The 24,557-nt window shown below is 41.6% G+C and overlaps 1 protein-coding gene and 1 long non-coding RNA gene across 8 annotated transcripts in view; both read left to right on the top strand.

Annotated features, from left to right (window-relative positions):
- The window catches only part of LOC143210603 (uncharacterized), a 226,339-nt gene extending 209,912 nt beyond the window's left edge, over positions 1–16,427 (top strand). The window contains exon 2 of the long non-coding RNA XR_013009300.1: positions 14,944–16,427. This is a non-coding gene — a long non-coding RNA (uncharacterized LOC143210603). The remainder of the gene's footprint in view (positions 1–14,943) is intronic.
- A 4,716-nt stretch (positions 16,428–21,143) lies between these two features.
- The window catches only part of LOC143210726 (Y+L amino acid transporter 2-like), a 694,702-nt gene continuing 691,288 nt past the window's right edge, over positions 21,144–24,557 (top strand). For 3 of the 7 annotated variants that reach the window (XM_076427853.1, XM_076427855.1, XM_076427854.1), the window contains exon 1: positions 21,144–21,595. The gene's annotated coding sequence lies outside the window, so the exon portion shown is untranslated. Of the gene's footprint in view, positions 21,636–24,557 lie in introns of all 7 variants that reach the window. The other 4 variants (XM_076427857.1, XM_076427856.1, XM_076427858.1 and 1 more) reach the window with 4 other exon arrangements.

Here is a 24,557-nt window from a genome sequence, read left to right as displayed (position 1 = left end):
CTCTTGTTACCTTTACCTCCTCTATCCTCCCTTCCTTACCGGCCGTCTGTCCTACCTTCCTTACCGGCCTTCCTTTCTCGATCATGCTTCTTTTGTTTTAACCTCTTATTTTGCCCTTACTATTCTACGTCTCTTACCGTTTTATTTCCTCCTACTTTTTCGTGCCTTTATTTCCACACCCTTCAACCCTTCTCTACTTTGGGCCTTCCGCCTCTTTTCCCTACTACGCTCCCTTGAACTCACCGCTCTCTCCAATTTTCACTCTCGCACGTCACACAAGCGTCCACACACAAACACGCCACCTATCCAAGTCCCAATTATTAATTTATATTTTGCAGTAAATAAGTCAGGCTTTCATCTCCGATATTTTGACTGCGTTGAGTTTGACGAATTCTTTTCGACAGTGCATAAGTTACATTGTAATTGTTTACGCGCATCAATCTTCAAATCTTTTGAAATTTCTTTTCAAATGTATTATGTCCCAGGTCGGAGATAGCCCGACAGAACGGAGGGGGTGGGCTGGGACGTAACCGAGTAATTCAATTTTTGACGATCTTCGATCCACGCGGCGCGTACGTCTGCGTCTGATCAGGGACCCGATACCGGATTGTCTGTTGTTGAAGAAAAGGGGGTGGAGGAGAGTGCGAACCGAGACGGACGTCGTCCGTCGGAAACGCCGCGTAAGAGTAACGCACAACGCGGTGGTAGTGACAGTTCCCAGCGATCGAAATGTCACTAAATGAGTGTGTGTGCAACTCGTCCGAACGCGTGGGTTTGTCCGATTCGTGACTGGAAGTTTGATCGAAGGGAATTGGTGTTCTCTCGGTACCGAGCACCCTCTCGTCTCAGACGTACACGATTGAAACACCGATTCAGGGTTAGAGGAACGAATATAGGGAATCTGAGGAATCGATCGAATTCGAACAACCCGATGACGCACCACACGCACACACACACACTCGCGATCACTTCAACCCGTCACTGGGAACTGCACTTTTGATGATACTGATAGCTCCTGCCGGCTCAACGTGGCATGGATGAGCTTGAGGAGCAGGATGATGCAGAATAACGTTGGAAAAGAATTTTAAATCAAACAGAGTATAATGACCAAAATCGAATACAGAGATGGTAAGCCAGTACAAGGTCAAAATAGTATAATGTATGTGAAAACGTAAGGATGATACGAGCGAGCTCGAACAAAATTATATATAACGCAATAATGTACGTGAAAACGTAATAAAGATACGAGCAAGCTCGAACAAAATATATATAACACAATAATGTAGGTGAAAACGTAAGAAAGATACGAGCAAGCTCGAACAAAATGTATATAACACAATAATATATATGTAAACGTAAGAAAGATACGAGCAAGCTCGAACGAAATGTATTATAACAATAATATAAGTGAAAACGTGAGAAAAATACGAGCAAGCTCGAAAAGGAATATATAATAATAATAATAATATTTTATTCTCTTTTCGGAGTACAAACGCGGACCTCCACTCCGCTTACAAGCTTCTCCTTTCCTGACTCTTCATACTTAACTTAACTTAAACTTAATTTGTGCTTAATCGAGAGAGAGAGAGCACACCGTTCACTCATTCCTCACACATTCACACATTCACACACACTGGACCCCCGGTTCCGCTGCTCACTCTTTCTCTCATCTCTTCCACTCTCTTCATCCATGCCTCCCCTTCCCCTTCCTCCCCTAACACCTCTGCCACCACTTCTTGCCACCCTCTATCTCTCCCCCAATCAGTACATTCCTCCCATATATGCTCCCACGACTCTATCCCTCTTCCACATATTCTACATCTCCTTCTATCCTCCTCCTCCCAGTACCTTCCCCCTTTCATTCTACTCCCCAACCTATGCCCCGCTACCAGTTGCCACCTCTCTTCCTCCCAATTTTTCTTCAAGTACCCTGGTATACCTTCACCTTTTATCACCTTATACCACTCGTTATACCTCGACTCCCTTATCCTTCTCCACCTCTCCTCCGATTGCATACTTTTCTCCTTTCTTATCAGATCCTCCCCTCTCAACCGTCCTTCACCCCTCAACTCCTCTACTACCTCTATATTCCACCCCCTACTCTCGTAAAACCTTCTCCTCTCCTCCTCCCATCCCTCCAATGTCCTACCTCCCCTTGCCCTTTCTCTAATCTCCATCCAGCACTTCCTCGCTAAGAACCCTCCTCTTCCCTCACTCAGCTTCCTCTCATATTCCCACGCCCTCATACCCGCCCTACCTGCCAACAACTCCCTCTGTAATTCCTCTCTTATCATATACCCTGGCACACTTCTTTCTACTCCCAATACCCATCTTAAATACCTCTCCTGTACTCTCTCTAATTTCTCCCTTTCTTTCCATCCCCATATTTCCACCCCGTAACTCATTACTGCCCACCCTAATCTATCAAATAACCAAATTCTTCTTCCCCAGTCTTTCGCAAATTTCCTTTTTCCTATTCCCCATACTTGCCTCATAGCCACCGCCCCTTTCCTCATCCTCTCCTCTACCTGACCCTCTTGCCTCCCATTCGCCATCATCACATATCCTAAATACTTAAGCTTCTTCACTTCCTCTATTTCTTCACCCTTCCACCACCACTTCACCCCCCCTCTTCTGCCACCTCCCTTTTTACATCTCATCATCTTTGTTTTCCCCACATTAACCTCCAGCTTTTTCTCATCTATATATCTTTCCAATTTCGCCATTAACCCTTTCATCCCATCTTCATCTTCCGCCAAAAGTGCAATATCATCCGCATATGCTAACGTGTAAATCTTTTCTCCCCCCACCTTCACCCCCCCCCCATCTACCTTTCTTCAACTCCTCCTCCATATCCGCTATCAACATTGTAAACAGGATTGGGCTCAATGGGCAACCCTGCCTCACCCCTTTAATCGTCCAGAAGCTCTTCCCTTCTTTCTTCCCCACCCTCACCTTACTCCTCGTTTCCCTTAGAACCTCCACACATCTCTCCACTAATCCTTCTCTTACCCCCGCTTTCCTCATCGACCCCGCTAGTACCTCTCTATCCACTGTGTCAAATGCTGCCTTCATGTCTACAAACAGTACCAGCATCTTCCCTCCCTTTTTAGCTATCTGCCTATTTATTATGTAATTTAGCACATATATGTTGTCCATTGTCCCTACCCCCTTTCTGAACCCAGTCTGATTTGGAGGAAGCAGCCCCTTTTCCTCTATCTCCTTCCTTAGTCTTTCCGCTAACACTGCCGCATATACTTTATATGCCGTCTGTGTTAACGTCACCCCTCTATATTCTTCCACTTTTTCTCCTTCCCCTTTCTTAACTACCGGCACAACTATCCCCTCCGACCAGTCCTCCGGCCAGCCCTCCCCTCTCCATACCCTATTACATATCTCCCACAGTCTCTCTCTTATTACTTCCCCTCCATGTTTCCACACTTCATTAGGGATCCCGTCCCCTCCTGTCGCTTTTCCCTCTTTCATCTTTTTTATTGCTGCCCCTACCTCTTCTCTCCCTAATTCCTCCTCCTACCCCCCTCCCCCCTCTCTCTCCCCTCTTCTCCTCTAACCTTCCAGTTAACTCCCCCTAATACACCTCTAAAGTACTTATCCCATTCCTCTATCTCAATTTCCTCATTCACTCTTTTCCTACGCTTTCTTCCTCTATTAACTATCTTCCAAACCTCTCCCTCTGTTCTTACCCCCTCTATCTCTTTTTCCCATCTCTCTTTTTCCCTTCTCTTCTTCTCTTTACACATCGCGCCTAGCTTATTTCTCGCCTTCCTATATTCTTCTCCACTTCCCCCTTCTCTTCTCCATCTTTTCAATTCCTCTTCAGCCTCTTTCTTTTTCTCCCTACATTCATCGTCCCACCATCCCTTTTCTTTCTTTTTCCCCTTCTTCTTCTCCATCTTTTCTAACACCCCCACTACTTTGCTTTTTATCTCTTCCCATTCTTCATTTATTTCCTTTCCCTTTCCTTCATTATCCCCAAATTTCTCTGCAAATTCCCCCCTTCTTTCCTCCGTCCACCACCCTTTTCCCCTTCCTCCCCCTCCTTTCTTCTCCCCCTCTTTTCTCACTTCCCCTTTCCCTCCTTTCTATCCATACTACCACTGGTTGATGATCTGAATCAACTCTCCCCTCTACCACCATCCTTTCAACTCTTTCCCTAGTTTCCCCATTATCTACTATATAATCTATCACTGATTCCCCATTTCCTAAATATGTGAATTCTCCCTCTTCATCTCCTTTCATATCCCCATTCATTATTTCCCACCCCAACTCTCCCAAAAACTCACATAGTCTTCTTCCCTCTTTATTTACTTTCTTATCCTTCGATCTTCTAACCTCTTCTTCCCTTTCCCCCTCTTCTTGTATTCTCCCCCCTTGTGTACCCGTCCTTGCGTTAAAATCTCCACCAACTATGACCCTCACCCCTTTTTCCTTTTCCTCCATCCACTCCCTCAGGCTTTCAATCTTCCTCTCCAAGTCCTTATTCACATATACTCCTACTATTTTCCACTCATCCTTCCCTAGCCATATTTTCCGCGCTACTATTCCCTCTTCCTCCCCCTCCTTCTCATCTTTCTCCATTCTAATACCTTCCCTTACTCCCACCATCATCCCCCCATCGCTCTTCCTTTCTTCCCTCGCCTCACTGCATATTGCACTTCCCAAGTATACCCTTTCGTCGCCCTTCGTCTCAGTACATCCCAGTTCTTTTTGCCTACCCAAGTTTCACTCATTATAACTACATCCCACTCCTTGATTCCCTCCCAGAACTCCCAATCTTTATTTTTTACACCTGCCACATTCCAAAATGCTACCTTGTACAATTTCCTATTCTCCCCAATCTTTCCTTCTACTTCCCTATCTACATATTCTTCTGCTTCTCCTCCCTGTTTTGTACCCCTCCTTACTCGTTTCCCTGTTCCTCAAACCATTTCTCTTCTATTTCATCCCATCTTCTCATTCTATTGTTTACCCACATCCTCATGTACCCTATCTGAACTTTTTTACCCTCCCTTCTCTCCCTATCCGCTTCCCTCTCTATTCTCCATCTTGTCTTTCTTTCTTCTGACGTCATATCATCCTCTATTCTTTCCTGTCTACCTTTCAATTCCTTCTTCGCCATCATTACTCTCCTCTTCCCCTCCACTCCCTCCATCTTCACCAGCAACATACTTCTCCCATCCCTATTCTCCTTTCCCACCCTTCTTATTTCTTCTACTTTTTCCCTAACCCCTAATCTCTTCCATAACTCTTCTATCACTCTTTTTTCCTCCCCTCCTCCCCTCCTTCCACCTTTACCCCCTTTACTATAATATTCTTTTTTCTTTCTTCCCTCTCCCTTTTGTCTACTCTTATTACAAGTTCCCTCATTCTCCTCTCCATCTCTTTCCTCCCTTCCTCGTTTCCCCCTGTCCCTTCTCTCTCATTCCCTTTTAATTCTAACTCTTCTACCTTCTTTTCTAGCCCTTCTATCTTCACCAACAGTTCCGCCCTTTCCCTGACCCAACTATCTCTCATCTCACCCAGCTGTCTTGCCAGTTCTTCTCTCCCCTCCTCCATCTCCTTCCCCAGTTTCTTTATATCCTCCCTGTTCAAGATTCGAATTGTGAATTTGCCGGTCGGCACGCCAACCGTCGAGCCCCGTTCGCTCTGCTCTTTTTTCAACCCTGTTTAGAGTCGCGTAGCGATCATGCGTAACCGTAGCGCGAGGCTACGGTGTGTTTGTCAGCTCCCATCACCGGCAAATCTCCACTATTCGAATCTTGAACCGTCGTCTTCCCGGATCACGCGATCGATCCGGAACCAATCGCGTGCGACCCCGCCTGCCGTTTCGGCGAATATTTAAAGGCCCTCCCTTGGCGGAGCGAGCCTCTTCCCATCAGTTCTTCGAGTTAAGACAATCGGTCAAGTAACACAGTCTCATTTTTATCTACGTTGTTTGTTCGCGACGATCACCGCACTTTCTGGAACTATCCATTCGCCAATTCTTTCGAGTCGCAGACGATTCGGTTTGTTCGCGTCGCGATCCGGGATTCTTCCCGCGCCAAGATCTCCGACGAACGCGTGAAGATCTCCGTCCGCGGCGGCCCTTGTCAAGGTTCGCACAAGATCTCCGTCGCGCTCCAAGGCAGACCCTCGCACGCGCAAGAATTCCGTAGTTTCGATCCAGTCGGCGACTCCAGTTTGAAATAAAGTGCAGTGTGAACTCCACTCTGAAACTAATATCTCTCCCTCATTCTCACGATCCTTTTCATTGCCGTCCTCGCGCGCTCATTACTGAGCGGTTCCAGCGTCAGGCGCCTCCGACCGTCGGTCGACGCCGAACACTCCCCAATATCTTTTCTCATTCCCTCTCTCATCTCCTTTAACATTATTTCTAACTCCCATTTCCCTATTCCCAACTTTTCTGGCGTTCTTTCCGTTAATTTTCCTTTTTTAAATATTTCTCCCTCCTCCCCTCCCCCTGTCTCCTCCTCCATACCTCTCTCCTTCCTTTTTCTCATACCCAACATATCCTCTATGTTTCCATAGCTCCCTTTCCTCTCCCTACTCAGCCCCCACCCCTCCATCTGTTTCCCTCCTCTTTTCCCCCCGGTCTCTTCACTCCCCACCCTACTTGCCCCAATTATTCCTTTCTCCATCTTCTTGCCCCCCTGTATCTTTTCCCTTCTATCCTCTACTTCTCTCAATCCTCTCCTACTTTGAATTTTCGCGCGTCCTATCTACTTCCTACTCTCCCCGCCAGATGTTATTACTGTCACTTATCTTTGCCTTTACGCACCTTTACGCCACCTATTCCCCTAAACACGTGCTCACTCCCAACCTTAACCCCACTTTACTTCCACTTACTTTTCTTCTTCACCCACTCACTCCCTCCCCTACACTCTATACTCCCTCAACCGCCCCTTATCCACTCTACCACCTACTCTCCCTCACTACTTCCTCACTTCTACGTATCTCCTACCAATCGCTAAACTCTTTCCATCCACCTTTCACACCGCCCATTCACCCAGTCACCGGAAACGGAAGTCTCAAAAAGGAATATATATAACAGAATAATATGTGTGAAAACGTAATAACGATATAGTAGAAATGGTATGGAGCAATACGACCTGTGTTTCGTAGGCGATCCGAAATGGAATAGATCCGAATAACGTTAGAAAGACTGAACTGAACTGTAAGAGTTCCGAAGGCGCAAGAGAGTCTGAACAGTATGAATACCGAAACTGGAAGAGAGTGATCTATGAGAAATCCGGAACTAGAAGAGGGCGATTCGCGCGATTTCGCCTTATTTATAATGAGAGCGCGGACCATAAGGATGCGGTGAACCGTGAAGTCCTTTTGTCTCGATCGTACGAGGTACGGACGAATGTGTCATTGCCGAATGTATACTTTTGTTGTTCGACCAGAAAGACGGTTGACGTATACGTACACCTGTACTCGCGGTTGTCATGCTGGCATTCGCTTGTACCGGTGGTTATCGCGTCTTTTCCGATTCCCTATGTTCGCGCTCGCGGGGATGGATATATATACGTAAGATATATATATATACATATCATTGTATACAATTTTAAACGCGATTTCGGTTTGGATAATATGAAGGAGATACGTATATAAATACAAAAATGTAGGATTTAAATCGTAAATTGAATAATACGTTCGTAAACTCGAAATGTTTTAATACGAAATTTGAATTATAACAAATACAACTAATTAAATTATCCCGTCTGAATCTCCGTCTGAAATCAAACACGTCTTTTCGTTTTCGTACGTCGAACCGGAATGACAAAGAAATCGCATATTACAAATATGAATAACGAAATCGATAAACATAATAACAGATATCGAATCGTCGCGTCGTTACAGTTACTAACGTCGTGACATTCAACGGAATTCTCGCCGCTCAGAGATGGCATCTCCCTACATATACGTATGTATACAGGGTGTCCCAAAATTCGTGAAAATCCCGAAAGGGGGTGGTTCCTGAGACCATTTCAAGCGACATTTTCCTTTGCAAAAATGTTATCCGCGGCTTTGTTTAGGAGTTATTAACGAAAAACACGGACCAATCAGAGCGCGCCCTGGCCCGGCGCGCCAAGCCGCGCCGGCAAGCGAGTGTCGCGGTACGCCGTGACATCGCATCGTGACGGCGCGGCGGCCCAGGGCGCGCTCTGATTGGTCCGTGTTTTTCGTTAATAACTCCTAAACAAAGCCGCAGTTGACTTTGGTGCAAAGGAAAATGTCTCTTAGAATGGTCTCAGGAACCACCCCCTTTCGGGATTTTCACGAATTTTGGGACACCCTGTATACTGCGAGAATTTGCTCGTTCGAGCAAAGCCAACGCAACACGTCGGTACGACGTTACAAATGTTTTGTTTTGTCGACGCAAATTGTGGATTGAAACAGAATTATTGTCAGTCAGAGCAGAACTATCAGCCTGAGCAGTACAGTGATTCCGATATTATTTTCAGTTTTATACGTCTTCTGTTCATATTATTTGATAGAATACATCAAGTAAGTTATTATAATATATGTATATCAATTATATTTTATTTTTAGAACTTCATATACAGTAAGGAGCATAACTGATTCCACACACTTTAAATCAGAATAACTTTTATATGAATGGACCAAACGACTTCAATTTCTCTGTAAGGCTAGAAGAATTAGTTTAGTAAATGACGTCTAATAAATAAGTTGAAAAAATGCATTTGGTCGGAATTGTGAAAAACAATACTAAAAATTGATTTTTACAACTTTTTAGATGGACCAATAACAAAAATTTAAAAAATGTATTTTGTCAACTGTTATAAATTATATAAGCTCTGAAAATTTCATTGAAATTGGTTAATTGGTTTACGAATTATAAACGATCAAAAGTGGTAAAAATTGCAAGTTTTCAACATTTTCGGCCTTAACAATTTTTTCTCAAGAATGTAAAATTTAAACATTGTATCTATTTGCATTAAATAGCGAAAATATTAAATACATTATAGAATAAATAATTTATAAAACTGTTTTAAATTAATAAAAACTGTTAAACAAATGTGAAATATATGATATTAAAAATCATTGAAAAGAAATTATTTTTTCATATATTCAGTTCAAATTTCATTGCAATATCTTCAGTGGTCTAAGAGTTATTAAAAAATGTCGCGTACTTTTTCAATCGAGCCCACTGTGCGACGGTGTCCGCGCCGTACACTGGTGTGGTTACCAGAGAGGGGGTAATTGTATTCCCCTCGATTTTCTCGATCTGGCGACACTGCTCCGGCTCGGCGCGGCGCGGCATCTGTTTACTTTTTTTGTAAACACGTTGTGGACTTCAGAAAGAAAACAAGATCTGACTATGGGTACAAGATAAGCTTTCAATTTTGGGAGACTACTCTTGGATTTTCGAATGCGTGGCCTAACAACCGGCCCTCTCCGGCCCGGCCCCTCCCGCTACTTTTTTCTTTTTTTTTAACGTAGGAAAAACGCTTTACGCGTACCCCGCCCTCCTGGGGGAGAGACGGGGTTATGTGGGACTCGTCTGTTCCAGAAGGGATCAGACCTACCCACTAAAAAACCTACGGTGACCTCCCTGAGCTAAGTTGGAGGTGGTCGGGATCTCGGTAACGAATGCGACCGACCACCTCCAGCCCCGGCTTAAAGCCCCTGTCCCGGGGGGGAGTGGAGCTCCCCTCAATCCAAAACCTAAAGCTATTTGGACCCCGTGCGGGTCACCCACACCGTGTCCCCCATCCCTGGGGTCGCTCGGCTGGGTGCCCCGAGCCCCAGCTCGAGACACCCGCGACCCCCGGAGACCACCGTCCTCGCTCGGGGAAGAGAACCCATAGGGGTTCCCGCTCGGCCGAAGAGGGAGGTTTCCGCACGCGACAAGGAGGGGATAGAGGCGAGTTCCGGCTCGCGTCTGTCCCCTCCCCCTGTCCCACCCCCCAGATCGACCCCCGTAAAATAATAATAATAATAAATAAATAGAATAAATAAAATAAATAAATCAATAAAATAAAACATTAGAATAAATCAATAAATAAAATAAAAAGTCTATATAAAATAATAAAAACATTAAAATACAATAAATAAATAAAAGGGGGATAAAAGATAATTAAAAAAGAAATAGGACATACACAAGCAAAACATGTAAAAAAAAAAGGGGGGGGAGGACAAACACAAGTCAGGGGGGGGATAAAATAACGGGGGCCCCTCCCGCTACCTAACCACAACTCACTCTATACGCATAATCTTTCCATTTATGTAGATGTCATCCAGAATTTGCAGATCGTTCCACTCTTGTAGACTTAACTGAAACTTTTTTTATCGGGGCTATCTCTCTAACCCTTTCTAACAACTTTTGAACCTAAGATTGGTGCAGTTCTCAGCATATTTCTCCCAAAACCTAATCCAGACCTACACCTAAACCTAAAGTCTGGATCACATCTACAATGGAAAGATCATGCAAATACAGTGAGTTGTGGTTAGGTCGTGGGAGGGATCGGAGACCACGCATACGGATATCCAGGAGTAGTCTTTCAAAATTGAAAGCACACTCTATACATATGTACAGTGACTCCCACTAATATTCGGACACTCTTAAAAACACCGTAACTTTTCAAATATTGGACTATGCGATTTAAACTTAATTGGAAAGCTAGAGCAATTAGTTTACTACAGGATGTGAAAACAAATTTTTTCAAAAATTGCATTTGACCGGGATTGTAGAGAAAATACTAAATTTTCCATTTTACAACTTTTTTATGCGGGCCTATATTGAAATTTTGAAAAATGTGTTTTGTAGATCTGTGTGGGTTATATGCATTGTGAAAGTTTCATCGAAATCGGTTGACGCGGGGAAAAATGACAGTGATTGAAAGATGTAAGAATTCTTTTTAGATTTACTGCTGTTACAGGCCGAAAATCGTGAAAATCTGCAATTTTTACCATCTTTAAACGCTTGTAGCTCATTGCAACGTCGACCGATTTTGACGAAATTTTCAGGATATGTTTAATTGAAACAGATCTACAAAACGTATTTTTTAAATTTTCAATATAGGTCCCCACATAAAAAAGTTGTAAAATGCAACTTTTAGTATTTTTTCTACAATTCCGACCAATTGCAATTTTCGAAAAAATTTCTTTTCCCATCCTGCTCTAGCTTGCGAAAAAAGTTTGAATCGTATAGTCCAATATTAAAAAGATTATCGCGTTTTTTAGAGCCTCCGAATATTAATGGGAGTCACTGTATGTATATGTATGACCAGACTGAGACCCTGTTTTCTCTCTCATCTCCACAGCGTGTTTACAAGCAAAATGTAAACAAACGGTGCGCCGCGCCGGGACAGGCGTACGTCGCGTCGCGTCGCCACGGAGCGTACACGAATACGGAAAATTCAATTCAGTACCACTTTCTAAATAATTACAGACTTAGTTTGAATTTTATTTTGAAATATTTACGATAACGTTAATTCATTATTTTTTGCTAATATAACAACATGGAGGACTGAAGTTCCAAACGAAAAATTTAATTATTTATTTTTCTTCTCTCTATATTTAAAACTTGGATACATAATCTATCTATGCATGCGGTATTATGATACTCGTGATTTAATTTCGCCGATACATGTCAACGCGAAGAGTACATAATTTAAGCCGCTGCGCGCGTATCTCAATTTGCTATAAAGTTGATCAACTGTTCGCATTTATCATTTGATACTTAAGGCAGCATACAATCGTATGTTTACCCAGTACCAGCTACAATGAAAAAATTCAATGCAAACTCAAAGTGCCGTAACGAGGGTATGAAGCGCCTGTGGCAAGTGTCTAACTTGTGTAAGGAATATCGAAATTGCGAATGTCGAGAGCGGGCAGCGAGCGGCTCGACAGCGCGACGCGTACCCTTCAGGTAAAAACCCAGTGCACATTTGGGGGTGCAGGTAAAAAACACGCTGGCAACAAGATGTCCTTAAGACTAGAGTTTACCTGAGCGGGCACTCTTCCAGTGACGCTCGGAGTGTCAAGTACTGAAAGATTCTCTTAATAAATCGCACCTTTGCGGACGGCTTCACCGTCGATCGTTGTATCATTTACCGCCCACACCCTTAACCCAGCGAATAGTCTAGTTAGTAGGCTATTATCTTACACTTGCGTCCCCCGTAACCCAATAATGACAAAAAAATTAAAAATATTAATGTAACAAGTTCAATTTTACTAAATGCAATATATTAAATACTATTAACCTCATCAAAATGAGTTGCCTGTATATACAATAATGTATTTGTCAAAGTATTTGTATGAATAAATAATCTATAACCTGAATAAGAACAAATTTTTATTCATATTCAACGACGACAAAATAAAGAAAATACAAAACGTAGGTATATGTTAAAATAATATAATAAAAACAAAACAATTCAGCATATTTTATAAAGTAATTGTTCTTGTTTTTTCATTTGCAAACGCATCTATTATATCGTCATAATTTAATGTTTTGGCAACACATCTTTTTCAATTGATATTATAGACATGTTTGTTTATCGCTCTTGTCCAATAGAAGAACGAAGGTACGATTTTACAATTTTTCATTTTCTAAACGAACGTTTGCAGGAAGCTGTTGTTACAGGCATTGTTATGAAAATCCTTAATTCTACGTCTAGATTTGAATACGTGTTGCGTGATGAGAGTTCGTAATTGTTTTGCAAGGTTTGAAAAGCAACCAAGCGACCCTCAACCGGGTCGGTATTCTTTGTTTTGCGCCCGTGGCGGGCGCCTCTTTCGCCACGCCCTCGTTACGGCACTGCAAACTCTAAAGTTACATGGAAAAATACAGTGGGTAACGAAAGCATTCGAACGTCCTTTAAAACAGAATAACTTTTTCATAACTGTACCAAACGACCTGATATGTTTTGTAAGCAATTAGAAGCGTTACTTTCTAAATGATACAATGTTAAATGTTGTTGCGACGCACCCCCATAATAACATCTTTCCTCGGGACCCGTACCGTATTTTATTATGTATACCTTACTGCTTGGCCCCACCGAACACTCGAAACAAGCGTCTTCTGGCCACCACGTGATCCGCAGGCCAGGTTCTTTACCTGCTATTTTTGTACCAAGTCCGTTAGGAACCCCGAACCTCATCAACGCATTTACCATTATTTATGACATAGCGACAATAGATTCTCGAAGCCATGGGACACAGTTATTCACTTTTCCATATTTTGCTCACTTCGGGATTAGCCCAGGTGTTTGCCAGCCTTCACCCTCTTAATCGTTATGTTCCGTATATTTTGCCAGGTATGTTTTACCAGGTCCCAAGCGCTTCCCCAGTTTATTGCCCGCTATGGCCATCGTCCAGAGAACCGTTTAAAACGTGCATACTCGAGTCACCCCCACAGCCTTCGACTTCTACTTACCTGAAGGTGAACATTGACAAGGGCGTCACCCTTGTACCCACCAATCGCACCACTTTCTCTTCTTCTCGAAAACTCCGCCCAAATCGCCTAAATCTTACGGGAAACTAGACTCGGACCGTCAGTCAAGACAAAACCACGAACCGACTCAAATCGCGGAGCGAACGCTTAAGCACGGAAACTTGAAACGCTAACAGTGTATATCCCAGCGCAATTACTATATCCAAAATAAACGGGTGAACACAATAGTGTACGATCGTTCTTCCCGGCACCTATCAACCCACGTTCGTCTCCTCTCGTCTCAATCAAGTTCGGTGTTCGTTAATTCGAAAACGAGCTGGAGCGACAACGAAAACCTTTTCGTTCGAACTCAACAAATGTTGTGAAAATCATAATAGCTTTTCCCGACTTTTGGTCAGATTCTTACATCTTTCGATGCGTGTCGTTTTTTTCTGCGACAACCGATTTCGATGAAATTTTCAGCATGTGTATAACTAACATATACACATCTGCAAAACTCATATTTTAAATTATCATTATAAAGGCTCTAATAAACAAATTATGAATGGTGCTGTCACGTCTGCTGACGTGGTGCCATAGGTTATAAGCATAGTTAATAAGAGTAGGATATTGTAACCGTAATTATTAAGAATATTCATTAGTTATAAGTAGTCATACTTCGCTCCGTTCATCAGATCCGATTGTCACCTCATTCCATATACCCATTCTTATCTTAACCCTTGTATAATAATCATATCTTAATGTATTCCCCGTAGCAGTATCACGTAGCATTCACCGTAATCATTAATCGCGCGCTTCTCATAACATCCGTAGCGTTATGTCTAACGAGACATCCGGTAGAAGATAAGACACCTATGTATTCGACCTCACGATCCTAAAAAGACTTCAGTTAGTTCAGTTCAATTCGGACAGCCAGTCTGTCACGTTTGTTCAAGACTCCAGCGAGGCTCGTCGCCTCCTGGATGTCCCGGTCCGGACTCCGACGAGTCCTCGCTCTCATCCGCCTTTGAGCGGTCCTGCTATATCACGCGCTTCTAGTTCATTATAATTTCATTTCATACGTTACAAATATATTCCCAGTTATTAATTTAATAAGTGAGTCTCGCTTAGTTCTTCTCCCTACATCCTCGCGCTTGCAATACTCTCCTATTCAATTCGCGTTCGTCGCTATCAATTACGAAAGCTCGTGCGCGTCAACGAACGCGAGACGGAGGACAACAGCGGGGTATCTCCCGTCAACCGAGGATCACCGACGACGTGATCTTCCCAGGACGAGTGAGGATCATCGTCCTCCCTACGACGATCCAGCCTGATTCGACTGCAGCCATCAACGAGCAACGAAAGCAGTTCGCATAAACGAAGCCTGCCTGTATTAATCGATCGCCATACTCAACTGTCCGATAAAGGTGTGCGCATACTAGAGGGTCTCGAGAAGGCTGCGGATCGTCTCGAGAAGGCCAAAGCCACCGATGGACGACCATGCGGCAAGGGAGCAGCCCTGATAACCAAATTCTCGATTTTTGCCTGGGATTCTCCGCGCGTATTAGTAGCTATTTTTGCCGTCTAATAGCGGAGGGCAATAGCAGAAGGCAAATTGAAGGCAGCCAGCCGGCCGAAGCTGAATTTGTTTAAGAGGGCAGTACCGTCGCGTCTACTGATCTGATTGGCTAATATCGTTTTACAGGGCCGCATCGTCGGTGAGGGTAGTTCGCACTGATGTGGCAGATGTCAGCAGCGAAGTAATCGAGCGCACGAGGAAGAAGATCGATCGACACCAATCGATACGATCAGCGTGTCGTTCGGAATAACGCATACGGTCGTGCGCAGGCGCGGCAGCTCCCCACTACGCACAGATGCACATTTTGTGCACATGCAAATTTTACTTATTCTCATATTTATGTTATTTTTCTTAGACTGCGGATCTTTATGCGAAATAAAAATTGTCTGCATAGATTGCAAGAGATGGAAACTATAAAAATTGCATTGCCATACCATTTTCTCTACAGTTCAATTTCAATTCATTACATTTCGAAATTTATTGAAATGTGTTTATGGAAAAAAAGTGTCGTTCGACGGAAAAGAAAATTTATATTTTTTTTATGACTACTATACACTTATTTTAATGTTTAAATATTAATAATTTTAAATTCAGACTACTCAATATCAGAAGGGATAATAAATGAATGAAGTAGGAAATAATAAATATTATATTTTTTCATTTAGTTTGATTATTTTTCTTTATTAGTCAACTATTAGTCAAATTTTTACAAACCTTGACTTGCGCGAACACAGAAGATGATTTGCAGGACAAATCTGATAAACAGGTTCTGGATGATCAGCTTTTCTTCGTAACTCCTCCCGTGAATCGCTCGAGTACAGTGCTGCTCTCACCGCATTTCTTCTTGGTTGAAAATGGTTGAAAAGAGGATTGTCTTATTATACAGACCTGCACAGACCTGGGCGACGCTGGCTCGAAAAATACATGTTGCTGTTGCTGCTTCTCACCAAAGAGGACTGAAGAGGACTAATCCCAACTAATCCTGACTAATCCTCTTTGCTTCTCACCTTCTCTTGCTCAGTAACACTCAATTACACTCAGTAAGACAGTTCCAGTCCCCACGTCATCCACTCCGACAAAGGAGTTGCAGGCTGCAACAGGCTGCAAATGGCTGCAACTTGCAGCAACATGTGTTTTTCGAGCCAGCGTCGCCCAGATCTGTTATATATTCGCCAATCACATCATCACATCAGTACGACTCGACGGTACTGCCCTCTTAAACAAATTCAGCTTCGGCCGGCTGGCTGCCTTCAATTTGCCTTCAATTTGCCTTCAATTTGCCTTCTGCTATTGCCCTCCGCTATTAGACGGCAAAAATAGCTACTAATACGCGCGGAGAATCCCAGGCAAAAATCGAGTTAATCCCACCTTGAGCAACTCGAACAATAGCGCAGCTCGGAACGGGCCAATTCTTAGCTCTAGGTAGGATTATCCCTCGGCAGGCCTGGTTATCAGGGAGGGCTACCTGCTGTGCGTGGCAGAAAAAAAAGGTCTCCGTGGGCTCCCCACCTCTTTTAGGGAAAGGGATCTTTCTTTCGGGGCGCCCTGCTCCCTGCTGTGGAGCCGTCGGCCCGCTAGAGATTTGTTGCCGCATGGTCGTCTATCGGTGGCTTTGGCCTTCTAGAGACGATCCGCGGCCTTCTCGAGACCCTCTAGTATGCGCACACCTTAAGTCGCTAAATATTTCCCTGCGAAGATTCGCGCCGTCACAGTTATCTCTGCTGTCGTCCGCCGCTTTGGGCGAATCTACTGTTAGCGTTAAGTAGAATACGCATGTTCGCGAAAGTCGTGGTTCCCAGTCAGACGTCGGACGTAACGAGCATGGTTCCGATTGAACCAACCGTAACTCGCGCATGCGCGGCAATTTCAGCCTCAGTAGCGTAACTATTTCGATGAAATCGGGTAGCTTGAGCACCCCGCAGACTTTTATAATTGAAACTTATTCTTTATTTTGAGGATGGGATAGGGAAAGAGCACTGTAATAACTACGCAAAAGAATACATAATCGTCTCTCGTCCATCAGTCGTCCCGCCAATAACACTGGTACATTCCCGCCAGAATAACTGCCTCAAGGCGTCAGGGCCCTGGCCGCTCGGCTGCGTCATTGTAGATACGCTACTGTCTTGGCCGCGCATGCGCGAGTTACGGTTGGTTCAATCGGAACACTGGTAACGAGCCGCGTGGACAAAAGGTTGTATCGCATTTGAGCGTCCAGTAAGGGGAATGGGTCGCGGAACGATAGTTTCGCGAAAGTCAGACTCCGGGACGTAACAGTGCCTCTTTTACTTCCTCATGTAATTCTTAGCAATTACAATTTTTTAAAAATCTTTTTTGCATGTCATTTGGTAAATTAATTTTTCTAATTGCCCAAAAAAAGTCAGGCCGTCTGGTCTGATCATGAAAAAGTTATACTGTTTTAAAGTGCGTTCAAATACTTTCGTGGTTCACTGTACGTTCATTGAATATGCTAAGAAAATCAGAAAATGTGGTCCGGAATTAAAACCCGGCTAGAGACTTGAACCTTTAAACATAGCTCAGAACTGGATGACAATGCAATATTAAAAAAAAAATTTAACAAAAAAACTGTGCGTTCAGGAGAAAAAAATTTTTAATAGTAACCGTCGCACCTCGCCGCGCGACACTCGATAGTACGTGATCGCGTCCAGCGATCCCCACGCCGCGCCGCGCCGCCGCGCCGCGCCGCCGCGCCGCGCCGCGCGCCAGCGCTCCCTACTCCACTACGCATTCCCACTCCGACTCATCCCCACTCCACTGACCAGGGCCGGCCTTCTCTATAAAGGGGTCTGGGTGCAAGAAATCATTTGGGGCCCTAAATTTTTCGTAAAGTAAAAAAAATTTACAAACACGAACATACAGGTTAAGTCTGAAGAAACAGAACACCTAAATATCTCCGTTACTTTTCGTTGTACAAAAAAACTTCTTAGGACAAAGTTACACTGTTTGCAGGGCCACACGTAACGGTGTAAGGGAAAACATTTCCAAGGTCATTTTTTTACAAGATTTCAAGGTCATCGATATTTTTTGAGTGAAATGAGGTATTTTTTAATACATCAATCGATGCAGCTGGACATTCGTTATAAAAAGGTCCTAACCCATGTATGTCGAAAAGTTAGTAGTTCAGGAAATATTTCAATTTAAATAACTCTAAAACACCATTATAGTTATTACTAAGACGTTAGCGTTTACTTGCTAGTGTAAATTGAATAGTTGAAATTGAAAAATTGACGTTGAAAATGAAATTGAAGATTTGAAATTAACGAATTGAAATTGAAAAATTGAAGCTGAAATTGAAAAATTGACGTTGAAATTGAAAAATTGAAATTGAAGAGTTGAAATTGACGAGTTGAAATTAACGAATTGAAATTGAAAAATTGAAGCTGAAATTGAAAACTTGACGTTGTAATTGAAAAATTGAAATTGAAGAGTTGAAATTGACGAGTTGAAATTAACGAATTGAAATTGAAATTGAAGTTGAAATTGAAAAATTTACATTGATATTGAAATTGATGTTAGCGTTTGTTTACTTGTGTAACGTCTTAGTACGACAGTAATGGTGTTTTAGAGTTATTTAAATTGAAATATCTCCTGAACTACTAACTTTTCGACATACATAGGTTAGTACTTTTTCATAACGAATGTCCAGTTGCATCGATTGATGTATTACAAAATACATCATTCCATTTAAAAAAATATCGATGACTGAAATCTCATTAAAAAATGACCTCGAAAATTTTTCCCCTTATACGGTTACATGTGACCCTTCAAACAGTATAACTTTGCCCTAAGAAGTTTTTTTGTACAACGAAAAGTAACGGAGATATTTAGGTGTTCTGTTTCTTCGGACTCACCCTGTATATTACTCATGGATGTTTATTTAATGCGTGATTTTGTTTTTGCTAATACATTAATTATTTCAGAAAAATTACATTATTTTAGTTCTTGATCGTGTTGGGGCCCTCTCAATCGCGGGGCCCCGGTGCATAGCGTCCGCCGCAACCCCCAGATGGCCGGCCCTGCCACTGACCCATTTCGAACTGAAGGAGCTCAGTCAGTGTGGTGTTCCGTTCATTCAGTTCCATTTCGGACAATTTCGGACTCCATCAAGAGACGTCGTCTCTCGGAGTCATCCCCTCATTCTATTTCGCGTATTTCCATATCTTACTATTTCATTCCAGTATTACTATATCTTGCGTTCCATTTAAAAAGTAGAAAATAAAAGAATACATAAAAAACCTTTTAAATACCACACTTATATTGAAATGCACCAAAAAGGAGAAAATAATTTTCTGAAACACACACACATTAATGACTATAAATAAAAGCATGGAGAACTAAACTATATTGACGTAATCTTCGTGGGCGCTCCACGCTTTTATTTATAGTCACTAATGTCTAAAAAAATTATTTCCTCCCTTTTGGTGCATTTTAATATAAGTCTGGTTTTTAATAGAATAGAATAGAATAAATAGAAAGATCTTTAAAAAGTATCGATGTTTGCAAACTGCAAACGTATGTTTAGCAACAGTGTAGGCGGCATTATCCGTCACATATGAATAAATATTATATATTTTTCTACAGTGGTGCTGATCATTTATTTATTGACTGTAAGTGTATTTTACCCTTGACTTCTGAAACTAGAATGAAATATGTATAATAACTAGCTTTTTCCCGCGGCTTCGCTCGCACAGAAAACCGTTTAATGCCCTCGGAAATTAATATTGTTTCTCTATAAAACCTTTTAACCCTCCATTCACCCCTATAGAGTTTCAATTTTATGTCATGCCGCCATCTTAGATTTCAAAACCCCTTTTCACCCTCTTAGGGGATCAATTTTTTAAAATGCCGAAACAGGTGTTTGATTAATTATATCAAAGAGCATTTGGACCAAGTTTCAAGCAAAGCCGACCACGAACAAAATATTCCTCATACAAACGTTGCAACCCCTTTTCACCCCCTTAGAGGTCGAATTTTTAAAAATGCCGAAACAGGTGTTTGATTATTTGTATCAAAGAGCATTGAGACCAAGTATGAAGTAAATCCGACTACGTACAAAGTATTCCTCATACAAACGTTGCAACCCCTTTTCACCCCCTTGGGGATTGAATTTCGAAATATCCTTTCTTATCCCTTGTATAGATCATAAGGGAAACCTCTGTGCAAAATTTCAGCTTTCTAAGTCCAAGGGTTTAGCCTGGGCGTTGATAGGTGAGTCAGGACTTCGCTTTTATATATATAATATATATATATATATATATATATATATATATATATATATATATATAGATAGATTATTTTCGAGTAAATGACATACAATATATTTTCTATTCGAATTTGTTTTCTTTCGAATTTGTAAATCTCCACCTAAAATTTTATTTCGTTTAAATAATTTTCAGAGAGGCAAACATCAGTTGCAAATTAATCGTTAAATTAACACGTCGAGTGCCACGCCAATGCCCATAAATGTCACACAAAAACAAATCAACTGATTCATAACTAGAACTTAGTCTCTGCTAAAAAGACCTAAAAATTAGGTCTGAATAGGTACATGCTTATCATTATTACATATACAGTAGTTGTTAATAGTGTTAATAATTAAAATACGGACTTGATGTATTTATGACGAAAATGTCATAATAAGACAATGATAACAAAACTGCGATAAATCATTAAACGAATTTAACCATGTTGCTACATTATTTTCGACTTGTTCACTTAACTTTTATTCCGCACAATTGAATAGAGAAAGCAAAGTGTATCATAACGATAATTTTTGAAAGATTCTCATAGCTCGCAGATCCTACTAGATTTTAATAGAATATGGTTTATGTATTATACATATGATTGTAGGATAAATTGAGTAAAAAAGTGTGCCAGTCTGTGAAATGGCACTGAAATGGTTAATAGCGAAAATAATAATTGAATAATTTTGGTGAAACGTTTCTGTTTCTGTTTCTGGTTGATAGGAAATCAGTAATAGTGTATAGTAGTATAGTAATAAATGTATAAAGTGTGCAGTCTAGTGACGATCGAGGAGCCAGCAGAACACAGCGTTTCCTCTCCAGGCAGAGCTGACGCTAATGCGATAGCACGTTCGTTCCCAGGGTTTTGACGCGATGCATTAGCACACGCAGTATGGGTGGCGTTAACGCACGGTGCGGTCGCGTACAACGAAACTCTGCTTTTTATTTACTCGATTGAGAACGCTCCCGTTGCTAGAACTCGCGCGACAACAACGGGACAAATGTTGGCAGCAGAAACTCAGCAATCGGTAAAAAGATTCTCAAACTTGTCCGAACCGCGCGGCTTTGGGACGGAACCCGTTCGGTTGCATAATTGTTAGAAACGTTTGACGAAATGTTTGACCAAGTGGAAAATTTTCGACTGCGGGGATCGGAATAAGACTTTGATCCACGCGAACGCGAGGCGCAGTTTGTCGCGGACGAACACGATATCGTGTCACCACGACAATGAAATTGTTTCGTGAAGTTTCACAGTGTCGGATGCGGCTGCGAAATTACGGCGGTAGAAATATAGAGATACACCACGATTAATAACAGCTCGACCCAACGGTGGGCTAAATTCTAACTTGTTCTTCCTGTAATATATGTAGTGTGTATTGTATACATAATATTTGTACGGGGTGTAACAGAATATTTGTAATCGGTGTAGATTTCTTAAAAGAAATTGCCGCAAAATTCACTTTGAACTTGTGAAATTCAAGGTCAAATTTTTTTATGCTTCTCAAAGGAACCATTGGTCAGCTTAGCTTAGGTTAGATTAGGTTACCTACGGTTTCTTTGACAAGTTTGGTCCCCCTCCATGACGAGTAGAATGCGAATCTCAACACTAAATTTTGTTACACCCTGTACGTTTGTTTGGGACGGGTTGTAGACTTCTCGCACTTATCTGGTATACATACACTCCGAGACGGAAAGATAGCACAATTTGAAATTAATATAATTTCTGTTTATTAAACATTAGATATTCCATTTTTTTATACACATATTTTTAGTGTGTCTTTCTTAACAGATATGAATGAAATGGAACGAAGCTTCGTTAACTTATCTATTTTTATTGAATCAAGTAGAATTATTAACGAAATGCACCCAGAATGCAGAATCTGGTGATGGCACATAAGCTCGCGTGGGGTCGTATTTTTGCGTCGGCACCATCCCGGCACAAGCTTCCCTCGGCACAATCCTGGCCGCTCGGTCCCGGTCCCTAGTTTTAGAAAATTGTTTTTTTTGTTGCATAAAAACGTTATAATCAATGCAACTGTAAAGGAAATGGTACGGCTACGGCAAGGGGTTAAGAGGGAAGAAGTAAGATGCAATTTAGTTTCTATCTGTTGTAATCGATGCAAAACTGGGCTGGTGGCGAGGGCAGAATATGAGCCCACGCAAGCTTAGCTGCCATGGCCAGAATCGAGCCATCGTGTGCTTTGAGCAGCTTCGAGCGACGTTCGGCCAATATAATGCCCGTTAGGTGGCCTCCGCATTTCGCTTCGACACGATTTCTGCTACAACAGGCCTGGTTCACTGGGTAGAGGTACAAAATAATAGCAAACTTAACGAAGAACGTGAAATATAACAGAATTAACAGATAAAAACCAATGTTCAATATTTTGTAGGACCTCCTTTACAGCTAACGACTTTAATCATTCGGTTTGGTAAATATTTATAGAATTTTTTAATATTGTTTTGGCTAATATTCTCCCATTCGTCCAAAATGCTCTACTTTAAATCGTTAATATTTTGGAATGGTCTGCCATTTTGGTACACAGCTCTGGCAACATGTTCCCAACAATTTTCAATAATGTTGAGGTTGGAGATCTTGCTCTGGCCACTCCAAAACTCGAATAATTTCTGAAGAGAAGTATTTCTTGATCGCTTTTGCCGCGTGGACTGCGACATTATCTTGTTGTAAAATGAGTTTATTTGCAGCAACTCTTATAGCATAAGTTGTTCATTTATCATTTCAATATACCGTTCATTATTCATTCGTCCTTTTATAAATTTGATTTCTGTTTTACCTCAATATCCAATATCGGCCCAAATTATCGCACAGTTGCCTCCCATTTGGCGACGGCTTAAAAATTACTGTTCTTCATTCAAATTATGATAGTAATAGCCTACGTCGTCTGGACCATCCAAATTAAATGTTTTTCGTCAGTAAATATGACTTCGCCACTTCGTCCTCATATTTATATGCTTTTCGGCAAATTGTAAGCGGAACGCTTTATGCTCCTTCTTTACCCAGGGCACGTTTGTAAAACACAACGTACATTCTTTCCGTTAGTGTTTACGCCAACACTTTCAGCGATTTGTCTCGTATTTGATGCTGTTCTCAATGTTGCACGTTTTTCACGAGCAATTAAACTTTGTGGACACCCAGAACTCTTCTTTTTCCCATAATTTCCAGGATCTTTTAACAAGCTCAAAATAACTTTTCGGCATCTATACAATTTTTGATATTTCTGTAATTCAATCTTGTTCTTCCCTTAACTGCAATATCGTATGTACTTCACATACACTTAGAATTAGTTTTTTTTCCACGACCCATTCTTAACGCTTTAGTATGTTGTTGTTGGATTCCGTGTTCAGAAATCGGGTACAACACTTTTTAATAAATCGTAAAGAAGTTTTATTTAACAAAGGTCTACAGTGGTGTAATAAGGTTCAAGCAGTAACTTCCTAGTCTCGAATTCGCAAGAGAACCAAAATCTGACGCTGCTGTTTCGGCAGCTCTATATATAACCTATTTTGGAGAGGAGAATGTGGAAAGGAGTGGGAAGGATGCGTTGTCGAAAGTATGACGTTGAAAGGACAAGGTCTAAGGGTTGTATAGTCCTATCTAGTTCTAATAACTTATAAGTTAGGCTGACGTGTCCGTGGCTTGGTATCGGCGTTTACATAGGTTATCGGGTATACAACATTGTTTTATTAAATAAGCACGAAAATAAGGAAAGGTAGAGGAAAAATAGATGATGTTCTATCTTTTTGTCCCGGAGTGTATGTATTATATGTAGGTACATACATGGCTCTGGCAAATATCATATACTTCGACAAATTGATCATGATTTATAGACTGTCTCGGCGAATAAATCATTTATGTGATGAAATCAAATTTTCCGTCGCCACGTGTTTCATTAAGCGTTCTTTCGAAATAAGAATGCGTAGAAACATTCGCTGTCTAACGATGGGAGAATCGAGTAAATACCAGTGTGATCGAAGATATTGCGCAGCCAGTAGTCACTATATTTATTCTTATCGCTTTCTTTTCAAGTGAATAAGAAATTTTTTATAATACGCTACTAGAAAATACTACAAGTTTCATTGAAACACGTCTTGCTGATTGAATCGTAAGATTTTCTTCCTTTGGTGCCCTCGTATTTCTTTAGCCAAACAGTATAAAAACAAACAAAAACTTAGCTTCCAAATGATTTATCAAGTTTAGTAACTATATTTCTCGGCGTGACGAGGTTTTAGTCACACATTAGTATCTTCAGTTTTAAACAATCCGAGCACGAGA

This window comes from Lasioglossum baleicum, chromosome 7 (assembly GCF_051020765.1).
Source record: "Lasioglossum baleicum chromosome 7, iyLasBale1, whole genome shotgun sequence".
Taxonomy (NCBI): Eukaryota; Metazoa; Arthropoda; class Insecta; order Hymenoptera; family Halictidae; genus Lasioglossum; species Lasioglossum baleicum.
Note: the sequence above shows the minus strand (reverse complement) of the source record. Positions and strands in the feature narration are given on the sequence as shown.